Source organism: Protopterus annectens, chromosome 3.part0 (genome assembly GCF_019279795.1).
Source record: "Protopterus annectens isolate FY-2018-M chromosome 3.part0, PAN1.0, whole genome shotgun sequence".
NCBI lineage: Eukaryota > Metazoa > Chordata > Ceratodontiformes > Protopteridae > Protopterus > Protopterus annectens.
This window is the reverse complement of record NC_056731.1, coordinates 1,407,795,496-1,407,817,016: the sequence shown is the minus strand read 5'-3', so window position 1 is coordinate 1,407,817,016 and position 21,521 is coordinate 1,407,795,496.

Here is a 21,521-nt window from a genome sequence, read left to right as displayed (position 1 = left end):
TCAAACATAGACATGGCATGAATTGCAAAGCTATGGCCATACACAATGGTAACCAGGATGTCAGGACAGTTCATACAATACCCAACTGTGTGGGACATTACAGACACTACACCCCTGTACCACACTGCACACCATTATTGGGTGGCATGATGCCAAGGATTACCCCTCACCCAGCCTTGTACAGCCATCTTTCACAGCCAACCACTACACACCCATGAAGCAGTGCACACATGCATGTCAGTACTGGCACTTTGTGTCTGTCTGTGGGGTATGATGCTCCCAACTACAGTCACTCTCAGTATAACTCCCATTGGCATACCCACAGATGTCAAACACGTTCACATGCCCTAGCACATAGAACTTCCAGATATCCCCTGTGGTGCATGTAGTACCTGTGCATTACTGCAGTGTGGCAAACTAAGTAGTTTGGGAGTGTATTTGTGGGCCTGGCAAAGAGTGTCAATGTGAGTCCATTAGCGAGTGTGGTTGTGTTGACAATGACATCCGTTCATGTGGACAGCCATGTGTGCTACACCTAATGTATGTCTACTATATCTCTGTTGCAGATGTCACTCACCAACACACATATATGTTCTTACAGCACACCAACATGTCAGCTTTGTGGCACATGGTGTAACTGCATGCACTTGTAATAGTATTGACTAGCCAGTCAGGGGTTTGAACCCCTGTACTGGTAGGTGTGTGACAGACGATGCTTAGGTTTTAGTCTCCAAGCCCTTCTCTGATGTACTTTGCCTCTGTCTGTCCCTCCCACACACTCTGGTGGATGTGGGGTGTACACCTGCTCAGCAGCAGTTTGTGTATTGTAAATGATGGTCATGATCAGGGAGGGCCTCTGCACCTATTGCAGTCCTCCTCTAGCTGATTGCATGTGGAACAGATGTGATGATGTTCCCATAGCCATTCGCATGAAAAACACAGTACAATATCTAGGAACATCATGGTGGTGTTTGCCCATGACAGTCACTGTGAGTGGTACCTGGAACTGGTGTTTGGTAAATGGCATCACAGATGATATCTGGATGTTCCTCAAACAACATACACAATGGGAAATAGCCTAAAGACAGGAGAGTGATGTGCCAGACATGACTACAGCATGTAAGTGTAACTATGCTTCATTGAGACTACTGCCTGTTTAACAAGTTGTGTGTGGTAATGGCTATTCTGCATGTTTTAAAACTGACAAGACAGGCCTCTGTTTGTGAGGGACCCCCATCTGTAGGGCCATCTGTGGACTGGTCAGTGTGGAACCATTTGTTTCCTGTGTTACTCACTGAACACACATCTGTGAACAGCAGGGGCATAGTATGAGGACTGCAGCCAGTACATGGTGATTGTGATTAGTTACTGCCATCGCATCCCTGACTGGACATATGTCACATGAAAGAGAGGTATGACAGACACTGTCTGGGATTCTCAGTAACATGCCAATACTGGGCCACTGTTCATAGCTGCAGTCACAAGTCTTCTACACTTTGTACAGATGTCATGCAATATATATGCATGTGTTGTGCTCCCTCTGCAAATGTATACCATCTGTTATGTTGGGTTGATGGTCATATTTATGCATGCTGTTGTAAGTAATCCTGAATGCTGTTGAATATTACTAAGCCATATCTGTGTTTAAACTACAACACCATAGGCTGTATGGGTTTGTAGGTCCTGGCATAACCTCCTTTCCCACTTCAGCTGGCCATGGCACTGGGCAGCAGCACATCTGGGGCCCAGCCTTGGACCTCCACCTCTGTTGGCTCTGAACCTCCTTATGGTGGTACCCTCCACTGAGGATGGGGGTTGTCCCCTGGGAGCAGGTCCAGACAGGAACATGTCCGCTGTTGTACAGTCCCGAACGTGGTGCGTAGGGGGCTCAATAAGGGGTTTTGAGGCCAGATACACCAGCTCAAGGGCAGAGTGTCACATTTACATGGTGAAGCTGCCCTCCTAGACAGCCCCAGCACTGCCACCTTTGCAGCTGTTTTGGTGCAGTGGTGGCTGCCCATGGCTGGAGACCTCCGTCCCACTGTTTCCATCTGGGAGCTTATGGGCTTGTGAATGCCAAACATCCCTCCCCGTCCAAGGTGTATCCCCACATGTGTCATATACCAACCCTGTATGCTGTCTTGTCTGTCATCCTACCCTACCTATCCTCCACGAGCATTCCTGCTCTCCTTCCCCCACATCCCACTCTCACCCTACGGAAACAAAAGGCCAATCAGTTCCTAGAACAACATTTGCCCCATACATAGCTGTCCATTTCACACATGTGTATGCACATGACTCCTAAATGTTCCAAGTACACATGATGCGGATGACCCCATTGTACACACAACACTACCGGCCCTCTACGGTTACCCCATTTACCTTTATCATGATGATGATGTCGCACACAGCACCTTGCAAGAGTACTGTTCTCACATAATGATTGGAAAGGAACTGTTGTGTTAATGTAAATAACATGCACAGAGTGATGTATATGGCCAATGTATGAACGTTTGTGTGTATGAATGACACATGTCTGTCTGAGGGAGCCTTGATATTACATAGGACAACACCACTACATAATACAAGCATTGCTGGTGTTTACCTTTTCATTCCTTTGTAATGCTTTGCTGTCACATGGGATGTTCCTGATATATCTGTATATATGTATGTATCTATATGCTAGACATAAACACTCACACATACATCTACATGATGGAATACATTTCCTATACTCAGTACTGGCATAGCGGATGATAAAAGTCTGTGCACACAACATGTGCCAGCCAAACCAGGTACACCTGTACATGTCACTGTACATTATTGTGGGACATTCACATCCCAGGCAATGTCCATGTCAAGGACTATCAAACATAGACATGGCATGAATTGCAAAGCTATGGCCATACACAATGGTAACCAGGATGTCAGGACAGTTCATACAATACCCAACTGTGTGGGACATTACAGACACTACACCCTGTACCACACTGCACACCATTATTGGGTGGCATGATGCCAAGGATTACCCCTCACCCAGCCTTGTACAGCCATCTTTCACAGCCAACCACTACACACCCATGAAGCAGTGCACACATGCATGTCAGTACTGGCACTTTGTGTCTGTCTGTGGGGTATGATGCTCCCAACTACAGTCACTCTCAGTATAACTCCCATTGGCATACCCACAGATGTCAAACACGTTCACATGCCCTAGCACATAGAACTTCCAGATATCCTGTGGTGCATGTAGTACCTGTGCATTACTGCAGTGTGGCAAACTAAGTAGTTTGGGAGTGTATTTGTGGGCCTGGCAAAGAGTGTCAATGTGAGTCCATTAGCGAGTGTGGTTGTGTTGACAATGACATCCGTTCATGTGGACAGCCATGTGTGCTACACCTAATGTATGTCTACTATATCTCTGTTGCAGATGTCACTCACCAACACACATATATGTTCTTACAGCACACCAACATGTCAGCTTTGTGGCACATGGTGTAACTGCATGCACTTGTAATAGTATTGACTAGCCAGTCAGGGGTTTGAACCCCTGTACTGGTAGGTGTGTGACAGACGATGCTTAGGTTTTAGTCTCCAAGCCCTTCTCTGATGTACTTTGCCTCTGTCTGTCCCTCCCACACACTCTCTGGTGGATGTGGGGTGTACACCTGCTCAGCAGCAGTTTGTGTATTGTAAATGATGGTCATGATCAGGGGAGGGCCTCTGCACCTATTGCAGTCCTCCTCTAGCTGATTGCATGTGGAACAGATGTGATGATGTTCCCATAGCCATTCGCATGAAAAACACAGTACAATATCTAGGAACATCATGGTGGTGTTTGCCCATGACAGTCACTGTGAGTGGTACCTGGAACTGGTGTTTGGTAAATGGCATCACAGATGATATCTGGATGTTCCTCAAACAACATACACAATGGGAAATAGCCTAAAGACAGGAGAGTGATGTGCCAGACATGACTACAGCATGTAAGTGTAACTATGCTTCATTGAGACTACTGCCTGTTTAACAAGTTGTGTGTGGTAATGGCTATTCTGCATGTTTTAAAACTGACAAGACAGGCCTCTGTTTGTGAGGGACCCCCATCTGTAGGGCCATCTGTGGACTGGTCAGTGTGGAACCATTTGTTTCCTGTGTTACTCACTGAACACACATCTGTGAACAGCAGGGGCATAGTATGAGGACTGCAGCCAGTACATGGTGATTGTGATTAGTTACTGCCATCGCATCCCTGACTGGACATATGTCACATGAAAGAGAGGTATGACAGACACTGTCTGGGATTCTCAGTAACATGCCAATACTGGGCCACTGTTCATAGCTGCAGTCACAAGTCTTCTACACTTTGTACAGATGTCATGCAATATATATGCATGTGTTGTGCTCCCTCTGCAAATGTATACCATCTGTTATGTTGGGTTGATGGTCATATTTATGCATGCTGTTGTAAGTAATCCTGAATGCTGTTGAATATTACTAAGCCATATCTGTGTTTAAACTACAACACCATAGGCTGTATGGGTTTGTAGGTCCTGGCATAACCTCCTTTCCCACTTCAGCTGGCCATGGCACTGGGCAGCAGCACATCTGGGGCCCAGCCTTGGACCTCCACCTCTGTTGGCTCTGAACCTCCTTATGGTGGTACCCTCCACTGAGGATGGGGCTTGTCCCCCCCTGGGAGCAGGTCCAGACAGGAACATGTCCGCTGTTGTACAGTCCCGTACGTGGTGTGTAGGGGGGCTCAATAAGGGGTTTTGAGGTCAGATACACCAGCTCAAGGGCAGATTGTCACATTTACATGGTGAAGCTGCCCCTCCTTGACAGCCCCCAGCACTGCCACCTTTGCAGCTGTTTTGGTGCAGTGGTGGCTGCCCATGGCTGGAGACCTCCGTCCCACTGTTTCCATCTGGGAGCTTATGGGCTTGTGAATGCCAAACATCCCTCCCCGTCCAAGGTGTATCCCCCCACATGTGTCATATACCAACCCTGTATGCTGTCTTGTCTGTCATCCTACCCTACCTATCCTCCACGAGCATTCCTGCTCTCCTTCCCCCACATCCCACTCTCACCCTACGGAAACAAAAGGCCAATCAGTTCCTAGAACAACATTTGCCCCATACATAGCTGTCCATTTCACACATGTGTATGCACATGACTCCTAAATGTTCCAAGTACACATGATGCGGATGACCCCATTGTACACACAACACTACCGGCCCTCTACGGTTACCCCATTTACCTTTATCATGATGATGATGTCGCACACAGCACCTTGCAAGAGTACTGTTCTCACATAATGATTGGAAAGGAACTGTTGTGTTAATGTAAATAACATGCACAGAGTGATGTATATGGCCAATGTATGAACGTTTGTGTGTATGAATGACACATGTCTGTCTGAGGGAGCCTTGATATTACATAGGACAACACCACTACATAATACAAGCATTGCTGGTGTTTACCTTTTCATTCCTTTGTAATGCTTTGCTGTCACATGGGATGTTCCTGATATATCTGTATATATGTATGTATCTATATGCTAGACATAAACACTCACACATACATCTACATGATGGAATACATTTCCTATACTGTTGAATGACTGCGCTGGATGATATGTTTGTGATAAGGTCCGATGTCTGTATATCTGCCATGGCTTAGAGGTAAATCACAATAGCTGTATGGGCAGGGTCTTGGTTTCGAGCCTTGCAGAGGCCATTTATTTTGTTGCTAGGCAGAACAAGGTCATTGGATACGGTGTGATTAAGGCACATTAAAGCAGTTGTGAGCAGGTGTGCATGGGTTTGCGTGATGCTAAACAATGCTAACCTTGGGTTACAGTTTCTTACACACAGTTAGCCTCTACATTGCTTTACCAGTGTAATACTCCCATACTGGCGGCCAAACAGGCTTACTCCCACTTGCTTCCGTACTTGCAAATGCACTGCATTTGGTGTTTGCATCTGACACTCACAGCCCTGTGTGGGAGTGAGGACTACAATATTACCTTGTGATGTCTATTACATCGGATTACATGCCTACAGTATCAAGAATGGCTACTCATTAGGCGACAGCATGCCTTTCGACTGCAGGGAATCCACGGTCTGCCCAGAGTTTGATTCATATTATTGGTGTGTTCCTCTTACAATCTGAACCCGTCTGGCTAATACATGGGAAATGACACTCTTCAATACAAGCAAGTAATTGGGTTTTGGAACTCACATCCTTCAGCCGTGACATGCTACTGCATACCTAATATTCTATCATCTTTCTAAGGTTGTCGGTGGAATATGTGCTTTCTGTCCCTATCAGACTTCTCATACGATTGGGGAAAAATACAATCTGAATCAGGGACACGGCATAACAACATCAGGGACACATTTAAATTATTGGTGCTATTAAACTGATACATTGACAAACTCAGAGCATATGAATTCATACACATTTTCTGAGGTAAATGATGTTTATAACTCTTAATTGTTGTCGTTATTCATTACATGTAAATCCTCACCTTTCCTCCAAATGTCACTAGTATAGGAGGGATTAAGTGGGACAGAGTTAAAAACTGAGTCGAAATCGGGGACAGTTCAGAGGTATGGCCCTTATTTGTTCCCCCAATAGTTTATGTACTGTCCAGTGGATGTGCTCTTAGAGGTTGAGAGGTATGGGCATCAGCTATGCCCATTTCAGAATATTACTTACATCCCCGGGGCGGTCCTAATATGACTGCACCAGCCAACATCTGCACGGCTAGGCCCATAATTGCATACCCATAGTTCCCCCACCTGCCACTCCTCTACAGCAATCATCCTTACTGTGGGTGGAGGTGGGGTATAAACACACCACTACACACTGCTCACTCTCCCCATGTCGGGACACATGTTGTACATTGTGTCGACCCATGGGTTATTAGGCTTGCACAACCTACTGGTCCGTGTACATCTACAGCCTGGTTTGATAAGTCATTACCGGGACTGCCTCTAAGCATTAATTTTTGGTGTCCCGCAAGGGACATCGATGTCTATGTTTCAAGATTAGACCTGGCAGGTCTCTCCCACTGGCAGTATCCTGCCGGTGGTCTGGGAAGCAATTGGTGTGTTTACTTTTATTGTGTGTCTGTATGTCTCACCGGCCTAGCTGGGGGGTGGGGGGGGTTGATGCTACGTGTTACATGTTTGTTTATTGGACCTCTCATCCCCATATGCATGGCCTGTGAACATACATTACTCGTAACTGCTGTATCATATCCTAGCTATATACATGTGTATATTTACTGTCACACACATATATATAGATATATATATATATATATATATATATATATATATATATATATATTATTATATACAGATATATCTGTATATGTATGCATACATGTATATTTATATTTTGCTGTTTATATATATATATATATATATATATATATATATATATATATATATATATATATATATATATATATCTCACAACATATGGGTCTATGGGTGTCTGCATACGAATATATTTATATATCGGTATGTATCTGTATTCTGTCTCTGTATGTATATATTTGTACTACGGAGAGGGAGAGGCTTATCTCTGTGTTGCTATGGGTAGATATACACACACATAACACTACATATATACGTCTACATCTGGTTGCTCCATTCCTTGCCATATAGATTACAATTTGCTGCAGTGGGACTCGTAGTGGGTGTGGCTGCTCATTGGGCGACACCTCTGCCCAATGAACACATCTGCTTACATCCCTAGGGCTGTCCATATAGGCCCACATCAGCAAACACCTGCAGACCTAGACCCATAAGTAGCTACCCATAGTTGCCCCACCGGCAACTCCTCAACAGCACCCATCCTTACTCTGGGTCCTGGTCTGTTCTGGACACACCACTACACACGGCCCACTCTCCACTTCACGGGACCCATTTCATACAATTGTCTCTGCCCATTAGTCATCAGGGTTCCCCACCCTTGTATTCCGAGTGTGTATACACCCCAGCCAGAATGGTCAGTCTATCACCTTCTTTTGGTCTTGGCAATTTTTGGGGTGTCCTTAAAGGGACACTCCAGTCTGTGTTCCAAGATTAGAATTCATGGGTGCATGGTGTACCCCCCTGGTTTTATCCTGCCTGTGGTCTGGGGAGCAGTGGCCTCTTTACATTGTTTGTGTGTATGTTTCCTGTGTCTGGCTGGGGGGGTGGAAGGTCATGCTACATGTTTTATGTTTCATGCTTGGGCTCCGCACTTCCATTGGCTTAGCCTGTGAACATATGTCATTCTTGTGTGCTGTTTCTTGTCATATCTGTATATCTGTGTATATCTACGCACACACACACACACAGACACAGATATATATATATATATATATATATATATATATATATATATATATATATATATATACATACATATATATATATATATATATATATATATATATATATATATATATATATATATATATATATATATATATATATATATATATATATATATATATATATATATATGTATATGTATATATATATATATATATATATATATATATATATATATATATATATATATATATATATATATATATATATATATATATATATATATATATATATATATATATATATATATATATATATATATATATATAGCTATATATATCTGTGTTTCTGTAAAGCAATATATACCCAGCACAAACACACTTACACATGCTTACTAGTGTTTATATATGCTTGACCTGCTTACTAGTGCCTTATTCATTATGACACTGACACTTCACTCCAGTTAACTTTTAATTGATATTTTAAAGGTTATACAGCAGACAGATGTTGCAATATGTTCATGAATGGTTTACCGATGGTAAATGGTATGTGATACAGTGGGATTCAGTATGGGAATGTCTGTTCGTTAGTTGGCTGCTCTAACCAATACACTATTGCTGTGCTGCTTCATTTGCATATATACCCATATACCCATGGATCCTGGTTCCCCAAACACACACCCCAATGCCTCCCTAACACTGCAGTCATCCATTCTCCAGTTGGATTTGCGGTGTATCCACACCACTACACTTTGGCCACTCCCTCCTCCTATAGACCCATCCCATCGGTTGACTCACTCCATGTATCCTCAGAACTCCCAAACGTTTAGTCCACAAACATTGGTGACATGAGCGACCAAAAGAATACTAATCACAATTTTTGGGTTGTCCCACATGGGACACGCATGTGTTTATGTCAAGATTAGACTCTATACTTCATTTCATCCTTACTCCCGTTAACATGACACTACAATAAATTAATAAGTATGACTATGTGGTAACGCAAACGTTACACATGAGAGCCTAATTATGTATGTGTTTGGCGTATTTATTTTACAAATAGACCGGTTTAGTAATTGGCGTTGCCATAGCAGGCAGATCACAGGAATGATTCCATGTGTGGGAAAGTCCTCACATTTGATTATTTTCAGCACAGCACTGACTTTGGACATTGTACACACTTCTGCATTTTAGCAGTTTCATCCCATACCTCTTCCCAACAACCTATTATTCTATCTACTGTTGAGGTTTGTAACGACACATTCATGTTATTTATGTCTGCAAATGGAATGAACGTGTTACAGAGAATGTACTTCTACATATTGATGTCTGCATGTGTGTATGCATATATACTTATAACGAACTCACTGACCTCCACAGGGCGGTCCAATTAGAGCCAGCCCATCCAACCCTGGCATGCCTGGCTCCATAATTTCATACCCATAGTTCCTCCACCCCACCCGTGTTCAAAATACACACATACCATCCATTGTCCACTTGTTATCTCAGCCATGACACACCTCCACACATTGCCCTCTCCTGAGCATTAGGGGCCCTACACGTATGTTGTCCCAACCCATGTATTCTCAGGCTCTCCCACCATTTAGTCCTTAAACATACCTGCCCTTGATTGTGTAATGGTCGGATGGCCAATCATCCTATCAATTTTTGGTAGTCCCACCAGGGACTACCCTCTGTGTGTAAAGTAGACTTAGCAAATCAACAGTGTTACTCCCACTGGTTATATCCTGCCAGTGGTGTGAGTAGCAGTGCTTTGCTCACTCCTGCCCATATATATATATATATATATATATATATATTATATAGCTGTATAAACTTATATACATTTCCTATGCTGGGCACTGATTAGACCCGCACAAGTGCACTCAGACTTGCTTATTGGTACTTATATGTGTTTACTGCTGCTTATTTGTGCTTACACCTGCTTACTAGTACCTTATTCATTATGACAGTGCCACTTTGCTTGAATGATATTTAAGTTAAATATCTCATGCGATAATCTTATGTCGGTTTTATGGCAAAACGACATTCATTCCACATGTAAAATGATATGTGCTATTGTTGGGCTCGAACCATGAATGCCTGTTTGTTTGGCGGATGCTCTAAACACTACACTATTGACACTTACATTGATTCCGCATGTTTTTCTGTATTTGAATGAATATGATGTGTAAGCTACACTCGGCGGAGGGCAGCGATGCGCAGACATGCAGCAATTCAAATGCATAATAGGGACATAGGGACAGGGAATCTAATTGTGAATGTTCTAGGGACAGGGCTCTACATTTCACTATGTGCTTGTGTGTTTACTACTTCAGTTTTATTTCACTGTTCGTGGACACTCTTGTATGCTTTTCGGTATCCACAGTCACTGACTTACTGACTTACTATTAGGGGTGGGCTCCACTAGTAGGCATAGTAGATTTTGCAAGTGTTGGGGCATGTTTACACCTCCACAGAGCACTTGTACATGCCCCCTGCACTCGCACATATTTCCTGTGCACTTCGAGGGTGCGGCGGCGGACCCTTATACATATTCATATGGTGCTGCTGCACCATCTGTAGTGAGGATGCTTGCCGCAATGCTAAAACCGTCCTTGCGCTGAGCTTCTTGAATCCCGGGGTTCGTGTTACTTTTTCATCTTATACTTTTCTTTGTTTGTTCATTTTTCAGTTATTGCAGATATTTTGGTTAATGATTTAAACCAGAGATGAAACTGCTCTCATTATTTCATCGCAAAACTATTGTTTCCAACATCTTTCAGATCTGCAGGAACAGCATTGTTATTTTAAAATACAGCATGATGTTCTTCCAGTTTCTATTTGCAGTTTCATTTAAGTATTGACAGTAACTTTGTGTCATGCATTCACATAGCAAGATGGGGATTATACCACCTTATACATTCCCCGGCATTCATGAAGCTTGCGCCAGGTGCAGTAGTCGAGTCAGCGATCTAACGCCAAATATGGCCGCCAAGCGATTCAGGTATGAGCTGTTTTCACATGCACTAACAGCATATGTCAGAGTTTCAAAGCTCCCGGTGCATGTATGCTAATTACCCCATGCACAGTAGTGTAGCTGCAAATGAAGGTATATAGCGATTCATGAAGTGGTGCAGGCATAGTGTAAGCATGTAGAAATGTAAACCAAAAAAAACGGTTTACATTTTTTCAAACATAAAATCGGAGCCAGGAAAGCAGACCAAACTTATGTATTATAATGTTAATATATGCCAATGGCTAAATATATAGCCAATGGCATAAAAAACATGCACAACACATAGAAAATAACATTTAATGTCATGGCCACACTAACGCAAAGTAAAATCACAGTGCATCGGTGCGCAAACTGGATCACAATGAAAATATATTTATATGTCATAAAACTGCAATGTAACACAATTCATGAATTCCCTATAATAGTCAATGGCACGCATGCTACACCACAACCATGGCGCAAGGGCTGCTAAGGGTCTGTGACAGTGTTCTGCATGGTAATTAGGAATTAGTAGTCAATGCCATGCAAATGAGTCAAGTAATTCTGAATTGCAAAATCCCCGATGGTGTAAGGATGTACCACACAGCGTAGCGGTACAACACCAAGGTGTGGCCTGGAGATAAACATGACATCAAGAGAGGGGTGCACAACCTTAGCTGTAAGCACATTGGAGCATTGCTAATCCCGGTTGCCTGTTGCTAAGCAAAGCCACGGGATAGGGGTGTGGAAATAGTCATAGCTTTGCTTAGCTGAGAGCACACAAGGTAACTGAAAGTGCATGGGAACATGGATGAAAACATGCTCGAAACCCTGTAAACGGCTGTGCGTGGCGCGCACCATAGCTGAAACAGGAAGGAAACGGGAAGACAATAAGGAAATGCTGCAGCATGGTAATTGGAGTACAAATGAATAATTAACACCTAGGAACTCACAGTGGACCATTGACAACAGCTAACAAGGCTGCTAGCAGCTACCTGCAGAACAGGACAGGGGAGGTGCCGTACTGCAAAGAAAAGAGAACTGTCACAGCAGAACAAAGCAAACTTGCAGTAGATCAGCTACATAACACATTTCGCAACACAATCCTAGGTTGGGAAAGTACAAAACAAGAAAGCAGGCAGCTGGATGCATGCCTGACAATGGGAGAGGAATCGGGTTGAAAAGTGAAGTAAAGGGCAATAGATGAATCATGGCAGCCAAGTGTAAGTCAACACCAAAGGCCCTACAGTAACAGTACCTGCTGTAAAACCCATAATTAAGATATCCTGCAGTTGAAATTACACATACACACCCATTTACACCAGCATCATCCATTGCACATTAGTATAAGGTGTGAAAGCCCCACACACCCACTTGTATATTCCCAGACACTCTGCACCATTGGTGTATACAGACGGGGACTTTTAATATGTACATGTTAGGGGCTGCCATAGCTTTGATTCACCAGCATGTGTTGAAGACTGACGGTGGTGTGGAGGATGATTCTGACAACCATCTCAGGCACCGGAGGAGGAGAAGAGTGTTCAAATGCAGGGTAACCTACCAGGGGCTACATGATCTGTTGATAGTAGAGCGTTACAGGGTGGACAGGGAGACCATACAGCAACTTGTTGAGGTGTGCCGGCCATGCCTCAGAGCCAGAAATAACAGAGGGGAACCCATCCCAGTAGACACAAAGGTATGTGTAAGCTTGAGAATACTAGCCACGGGTGCCTTTCAAAGGCCAACTGGGGATATCATGGGGATTTAACAGGCATCAGCATCCAGGGTACTCCACCAGTTCTTGGATGCCATGTTACCACATGCCAATGAGCACATATACTTCCCCCAAACGCAGGAGGAGTTGGCCAGCAATATGCATCTCTTCCACCGTGTGGCAGACTAGCCGGAGGTACTGGGTGCAATAGACTGCATGCACATACACATCGAGACACCACCTAGTGAGCAGGGAAGGTGCTACATAAACCGCAAGGGATACCCCTCCATCAACTGCCAGGTCGTGTGCAATACCCAGGCCATTATCATAGATGGGTGTGCTGGCAGCCCTGGAAGCTATCACAACTCCCACATCTGGCATGCCTCACAGCTGTATCAGGTATTTGCCAGAGGGGACATCCCATATGGCCACCTGGTTGGGGATGTTGGCTATGCACTGGAACCATGGATGATGACTCCCATCAGAAATGCACACACACAGCCATGCAAGAATGCCATAATGAGGCACATGCAGAAACCAGAATCATCATAGAGGGCGTGTTTTGGATGCTGAAATCATGGTTCTGTTGCTTGGACATATCTGGTGGAGCCTTGCAGTACTCTCCAGGCACATATGCCCGCATCTTCATAGTATGTGCCATGCTACACAATATGATCCTGCGGAAACAGCTGCAGCAGGGACAGAATGGTGAAGGCCCTCACAGCCCACCAACATTGCCAAGGGCCTCACAGGCACAGAGGGACTCAGACCACGAACACCCTGTGCCAGCCCCAGTGGCAGACGGAGGTTTGCCCAGTATGCCCATGCCTTGGTAAAGAGGGAATGTATAGCACACACACTGACAGTGTAGGCACCTATGGACTGACACCCTTCTCCACCTGCACACACAGCAGACATGGATGGCACACGCACACGACCACCTGTAAATTGTCATGTATAGGTGGTCTACTGTGTGCATCCTACATAGGCAGCCCTCAACTATTGTACACACAACTGCCATTGGCGCAAGGTAAGTCAATACCTGAACAGCAAATTAAGCTATCAGCATGTGTCCATACTGTATGTATAGGTTCATAGATACATAGGTAGGTGCATGCCTAACTACCTGAGGCCAGTCATAAGCATAGCCAAAATGTGTCTACTGTCACCACCCCATTGATTAACTAACTGTCCCTCTGTGGAGCAGAGTCAATTGTGGGATCCCTGGGGTGTATCCACTGTTCCCCACCCACTCTGCAAGGATTCCTTGGAGTGTTAATGAGGGGTTTTGTATAATGTAATCAGGGATGTAGTTCCAAATAATGGGGAGTACCCATGACAGGAATCTGTCACTCCAGCATCTTCCAGTTATGGTTGTGGCAAGGTGTAGCTCATTACAGTGTGTGGCGCACTGTGACATGGATGCCCATAGGTGGAGCAGATCCATTAAGCCTGACTTGGACATGGCTTTGTTGGCCAGCAAATATTATCCGTGAGTAAATGAGATGCCACTGAGTAATGCATGAGTTTATGCAGTCTGGCAGCATAGGACACATTTCTGAGAGCATTATCCCTCTATGCGAGGTACGTTCCTGGCCATACCAGCTGTCAGATGTGTTCTGAGGTACATCCAAAACAGGTTATCATACTCGATGATGGGACTGATGAATTATGAGTAAAGGGGCACAATAACCTAAGTCTGTTTAGATGTGAACCCTTAAGTAATCAGATGGCCTACATAGATGGATGCCCTAACTACTTCGCACATATGACTGTCAAAGGAGAGATCACTATGTAATGTACTCCCCACATACCCATTAGGTCATCTGAATTATACTGTCTGCCACTCATGTGTTAATGTGTGTGTGTGTAGTTTCCCAAAATGGAATGACCATGCAGTATGTGGCCTTTAGCTGGAGGCCATCACTCTGACACCCTGTGTTGGTATATGCGAGGCCCCTTGAAATACGTCTCTGACAGCTGGACTGTCAGTTATGGCTCCCAGTCTGCAGTAATCACCAAACATGGCCTGCTGTAGTCCACCTGTGTTAGCCTGTACCTCTGAGAAGTATATGGCAAACAGTAGGGGTCCCAGGACTGAGTCCTGTTGGACACCAGTTGTGATTAGTCAAGAGTTGGACCTGGAGGCTGCTAATCTTACAATATGGGTTCTGTGTGTAAGCCTGTTGGCAAACCAATCTGTGATGTATGGGTGTATGTACTGGCTGGTGAGTGTAGAAATAATACCTGAGTGGGGAATGGTGTCAAAACCCTTGGCGAGGTCCAGATAGTATGTGTGAACCACCACACCCCACACCTAAAGTCTAGGTGGCTGTAAGATGTCAAACTGGTTCAGTAGGCATGATCTGCACTCAATCAAGGTGACCTGGGTTGGGTCAAGTGTCTGGAGGTTACCATTGTCTATGTTAATGAGTGTCATGAGGATGCGCTCCATAGCCGTACAGATCTGGCTACTCAGGCCTATGAGGTGGTAGTTACCATAGTCAGTTGTGTCATCACCTTGGTGGAGTGTAATAGCTGTTGCCATGTGCCAGTGAATGGCCATGTAGCCTGTGTAGAGGTTGATGTTGAATTGCTATATAAGGCAGGGGGCCACTTTGTCTTGTAGTGTCTGCAGGATGCAGTCTGGGGCACCATCTGCCTTCACTGATGCTCTGTCATGCTGTTTGAAAGGGCCATTACCACCTGTATGTCACAGATGTCTGGGATACTGTACATTTTGGGTATTGTTGTGGGCCTAGTAGGGGGTGAAGCTTGCTCCAAATGTATCATCAAGTGTGTTGATGATATCAGTAGGGTCAGTATATTCAGTGCAATATTGCACCAGCACAGTACAAATCTGTGTGTTACTGCTTACATCCTTGACATAGCCAAAGAAGCCTTTGCTGTCATATTCCGAATCCATGCCTATTTACCTGTGGATGTCAGCCTTGGATGATTACATGAGTAACATAAGTATCTTGCTAATACTGGTCACGGACGTTTGCATGTCTTGGGATTTGCTGTTGTTCTGGACTACTGTACTACTTCGGTTGTATAGCCTGTATAATGCAGGGGTTCAGCAGACTGGTGTCCTTGTGTAGGAGTAGTTGTCCTGGTTTACCATAGATGGCATGACCTATACATCTTTTTAGTTGCTTATAGAGTGCATTCGTAATTCTGTCTGTATCCTGAGCAGTGTCATCAGTGAGCATGGGGACTGTGAACCCCCCCCACCTCTGTCTGTGGATTTAGCTGCAGAAAAGGTATTCACTGTGTGTTCCTTGGGTGGGGGAGATGGCTGGGAGTAGAAATCATCAGTGAATAGTTCATGGTCAGATCTAAACAGTGACTGGTTTACTTCTGCTGTAGTGCACCTGTTGCACATGTCAGTGATTACAACTTCTAGTATGTTTTCACCTCTCGTTAGTCCATCTACCAACTGATACAGGCCATATGAGGTGATAAATCCCAGGAAGTGCTGGGTCTGGAAGTGAATACTCGAGTAGGTTATCCAGTTAAGTGTAGGGTAGCCGACATCAATCAATAACAGGGTGTCTGGTAGGACTGTCATGTTTACCACTGTCTCCAGATAGTTGTAGTGGTGCTCCTGGGTCATAGAAGGTTATCTGTAGCAGCTCACAGTTTGCATTGCAGTCGTGGCTGATGTTAGCTGCATGATCACAGAGGTATCATCCTGCCCCACTAACTTGGAGGTGTAAGTATCCCCAATGAATATGGATACACCCCCTCCATGTCTGTGCTAGTCCATGTACAGTGGCTGAAATGTGTGTTATGGGTTGTAGTCTGGTAGTGCCGGTGTGCTCACAGAAGCCTTATACAGGTCCCAGTCACAGAACAGATGTAGATGTCCATACTGAGGGATGCTGTGAGTGCATGCATGTTGTGAGTATTACCCCTGGTGTTGAGTAGCCTAACCCTCATTGGTCCCGCTATTGTGCAGTTCATGGAGGTGAGATCCACCTCTGAGACCTGCCTAAAAATGGCACCATGGGTGTGCCAATAGCCTTCACCAGCATTCCAAAGCCTTAGGCTGACACGTGCAAGTTGGTATGGCATTATTGCAGGCATGTATCCCATCTGTGCTTGTGTCCCATCTTTCCTGTAGGTAACCTACTGGTAAGCAATACAAAGCCTGAAACCTATACATGTCCACTAGCTTCCAAGATAGGCTTTTGGTGTGATTTTGATTCAGTAGTCTGTATGCTATTGCTGTACTTAACTGTTGTCTGACTACATAGTGAATCTACACTGTATATTATGATCAGAAAACTCTGTATAATCACATATGATGTTGGAGATGGCCTGCACTGTAGAGGTTCACAGATAGGTAGTAGGCTATCTGCCCAAGGGCATTTAGAAGCATAGCTACGGTGTGGTGGCTTTACCTGCACCATTGATGAAGTAACTGAGCCTCTGTCAAGCATAGCCAATGAAGTGATTCCAGGCAGAGTTGCTGGAAGCTTTTGAAGACTGGTGTGCTGCAAAGTGATAGGGGTACATAGCGATCTCAAAACGACATGTTAACATGACAAACCAACAGCATTCAATTTCCCCAACAGGTCTTCCAGCTGTAGAACTGGAGTGGCTCCCCCACACCCTGGCTGTATGTGTCTGGGACACATGATCCCAGGGGTGTATAAACTGTTGGCCAGTCACACATCAAGGTTTCCCCTGAAGTGTGTCAGTGAGTGGCAATGCCAAATGTAGTTAGGATGTTAATGTATAGTCTCTCAATTCATGTGTCATGTCGGTATTTCGAGAAGCTCACTGGGTGTGGGTGGCTCCACCTGTTGTGCAGCCAAGCTTACACATAGGATTCATGGACATAGGAAATAGGAAGAAGGAACGTCAATGTCAATAGTGTAATGGCTACAGCATTTGCATAATATCTGTGCAGTCCTGGTTCAAATCCCAATAAGGTCAGAGATGATTTACATGTTGCATAGTATACCTTAACCACAGCTTGCATATATAGGTAGTATTCCACAGAATAATAAACATTTGGAACACACAACCACTGAAATGTGCGTTAATCATCCTTGCACTACCAGTGCCTGGTCTGAGAGGCAAAATTACTGCTGCCAGGATTAGAACACACAACCATGTACACAATCTTCACAATAACCTACCATTAAGCTACCTGAGATGTACCAACAGCAGTTGTGTATTCTGACAGGTTAAAACACAAAAAGCAGGAATATGTGGAAATAGGACAAACCGGCATGTACCCAATGAAAGGTGGATGCTATATATATATATATATATATATATATATATATATATATATATATAGATAAATCAACATATATATATAGAGAGAGAGTGAGAGGGAGAGAGAGAGAGATATATGTCGATATAGGGGGATATACATATATATGTAGATATATAGATAGGTTAACAACATCTACATAACCATGGAGGCACATATAAATGGGATACCTATCAAATACCGAATGCTTGACATACCGATGCACGTAATAACTAGGCTTAAAGTCCAAAAGACCACAGTACCAAAACACCAGAAGCACGGTGTTTAAAATCCCGATGTTAAGGGACATTTAGTCAGTGCTTCTGGTGTTGTGGTTCAGGTAGGTTACTGTGTGTAAGTGTGTTTCTGAGGGCTGTAGTGTGTGTAAGTGTGTGTTCTGAGTGTGATGTGTGTTCCTGGGGGACTGTAATTTGTGGGTGTGGGTTTGCTTTGTGCTTCTGTTTGTGTGATCTAGAAGGTAGAATATTAAAGTAGGGGGGTGTGGGGGGCGCAGCCACCCACATGGGGTGTGTAGGGGGGCTTGCCTACCTGCTCATACGTAGTATAGGATGGTTTGTTTGGATGAGGTGGGTAGCATTGTGTCTGTGTGTGTGTTCCATGTTTGTGTTACTTTCGCGAGTTTGACTGTTGCTGTCGGTAAAGTGGGGTATGGGAGTCTGGGCCTGGTACTGTGGGCGTCGGAATTTTCTGCGTTTGGGATTCCATAGGTATCCCATATACAGCAGTTGAAGTGTTCATATATGAGTATAACATGGACCATACCAATCACACATTCCGCCATGATCAAACTTTATGAACAAAGGATATGGAGAGTATATGCCTATACACATTACAAATATGTGCTATGGACATGAGCCAAAGATAGGGTTATCACCTGTTCCCCTTTGCGAGGGACAGTCCCTCTTTGGGTGGTTGTGTTCTGACCAAAAATATTAAACATGGCAAATGTCCTGAGATTGTAGGACATAATTATGTCCCATATGTAATGTAATCATTGGATACAATAGTTCTTTCTGTATCTAAAATACCTACATGTCACAAGAAACAGGATAAGCAACTAAACTGCTACAAGAATAAGCTTATATTTAGGCAAAAAAGGAACTCTATCCCTTGTACTGACCATGAGTTTGTGTCGGCCTGTAAAATCTGATGTGTGTCCCGAAAATGTCCCACTATGCCCATTTGAAAAGGTGACAACCCTAGCCCAAGATGGTTAGTCACCAGCACAACTCCAATGACTGCAAATACCTTTGACAGAAATACACAGCTTTCATGTAGCAACACTTTATTACATTCTGATGTATTGTCAAAAGGATTCAAGGACTAACATCATCTGCATGCTATACAGGAACCAATAAACAGTGCCTTAATGAATCAGCCTGCAATTACCATAGTATTAGTCCACTAAAGGATAGGTGTTCATATAGGGAAGGAACCCTTACGCACATATCGATTATGCATAAAAGCAGTTCCTACACACCTGCATCTGCTATGTACACCCACCAACATCACCCCCACACCCAAACAAATTACAATACAAACTGTAATAACATCGCAAATCATTCACTCATTGTACGACATCTGCAGAAGCCTTAACATACCTTGTCAGAGACACACTAACATGGCCCTATGTGAAATAGTTGCTGTTATGCAATGGAAAAGCTGCTGATGTTACAGGGTTTGTTTGCACTAATCCCGTTTTAGAGGGTTGAGTGTACACCGGGAAGTGTTGTCAATTACTGATTAACAGCACAGTATGATACACATGTACACCAAACCAAAGATGTCTGGTGAGCACACTGTAAACCACCTAACATTTCATGCATAGCCATACAGCCTTGAGCTGCCCAAACATCCTTGCCAGACTGAAACATCTGCAGAAGTATCAGGTACAAACAAACCCTGCATAATTAGCAATGTTCTGAAATTTAACAGCTGTACTCACATGTAGAACAACATCTACTAGCCATTACACATAATCCACAGGAGTCATGAAGCTAATATATCTCTGTCTGTGTGTCTGTCTCCATATAGCTGTTGAAATACATCACAAACAAGACATCCAGACCGTCTTCCTCGAAAGTAAGCCAAAGGGCAACGCCCAAGTGGAATACTCAATTATACACCACTGTTGCCATGGTATTAGCTAATGGAGTATCTGCACAGCTGATGTGCATCTAATTAACTACTTTGGAACATCAACTGGCGGTCAGGATATCACATGTTACCGATATTTAACTATAAAAGGATGGCTTATCACACATTCAAACCATCTGTATATACCAGCAGAACGTTACAAAGAAGATTGAATCACAAACTGAAAAGGATTGAAATAACAGTCAACGACTCCTCGGGCTACTAATAAGGTATGTAGAACACATAGTATGTCTGTATATGTAGTACCTGTTCTGTAATATTTAAAGTATACGCAATGCATATAGTGGAAACAGTTACCTTGTAGTGATGCATTGTTGAGCATAGTAGCGCTTGTAATATTTATGTGTGTACTGCTGTAGGTCACAAGGCAAACACCGCATACACCACAAGGGATGCTATATAAGGGCTTTGAACCCAACTAATCCTCACCAGTCACTGCCAGTGGCAGGGTTGGTCCAACAAGTATGTGCTATAACAGGGGATAGTATATGTTGATATATTGTAACAACAGGCATATGTATGGGTGTATTACTGAGACTAACAAACATGTCGAAGGTTGGCCCACTGTCCAATTATGATTTGCATTGTGGGATATTGTGCCAATAACTGTGTAATGTACAGTATTGTAGGCAGATATGTATTACAAGTTACATAGCATTACTGTTATGTTAGGCAAACATTAGTTATGTCTATTGGCATTTACAATACACAATAACAGGATACATATGACTTGTAGTCATCCGACAGTTTAACAGCATGATAGCAAAGTAAAATGGAAGAGCTAGTTAACTATCTATGCACATAAGACATGTAATAAGTTCAAGGGTAGGTACTAGGCTGTCTGCCCAACGGTATTTATAAGCCTAGCTAGAGTGTGTTGGCTTCCGCCAACCCCTTAGGTTAGTTCCCTGTGCCTCTGAATGCCAGAGCCATTAGTTCCCTGTGCCTCTGTCCAGCAGAGCCACTGCAGTGATCCCTGGGGTACGTGTGTCTCCCATCCACCCATCAAGGCTTCTCTTGAAGA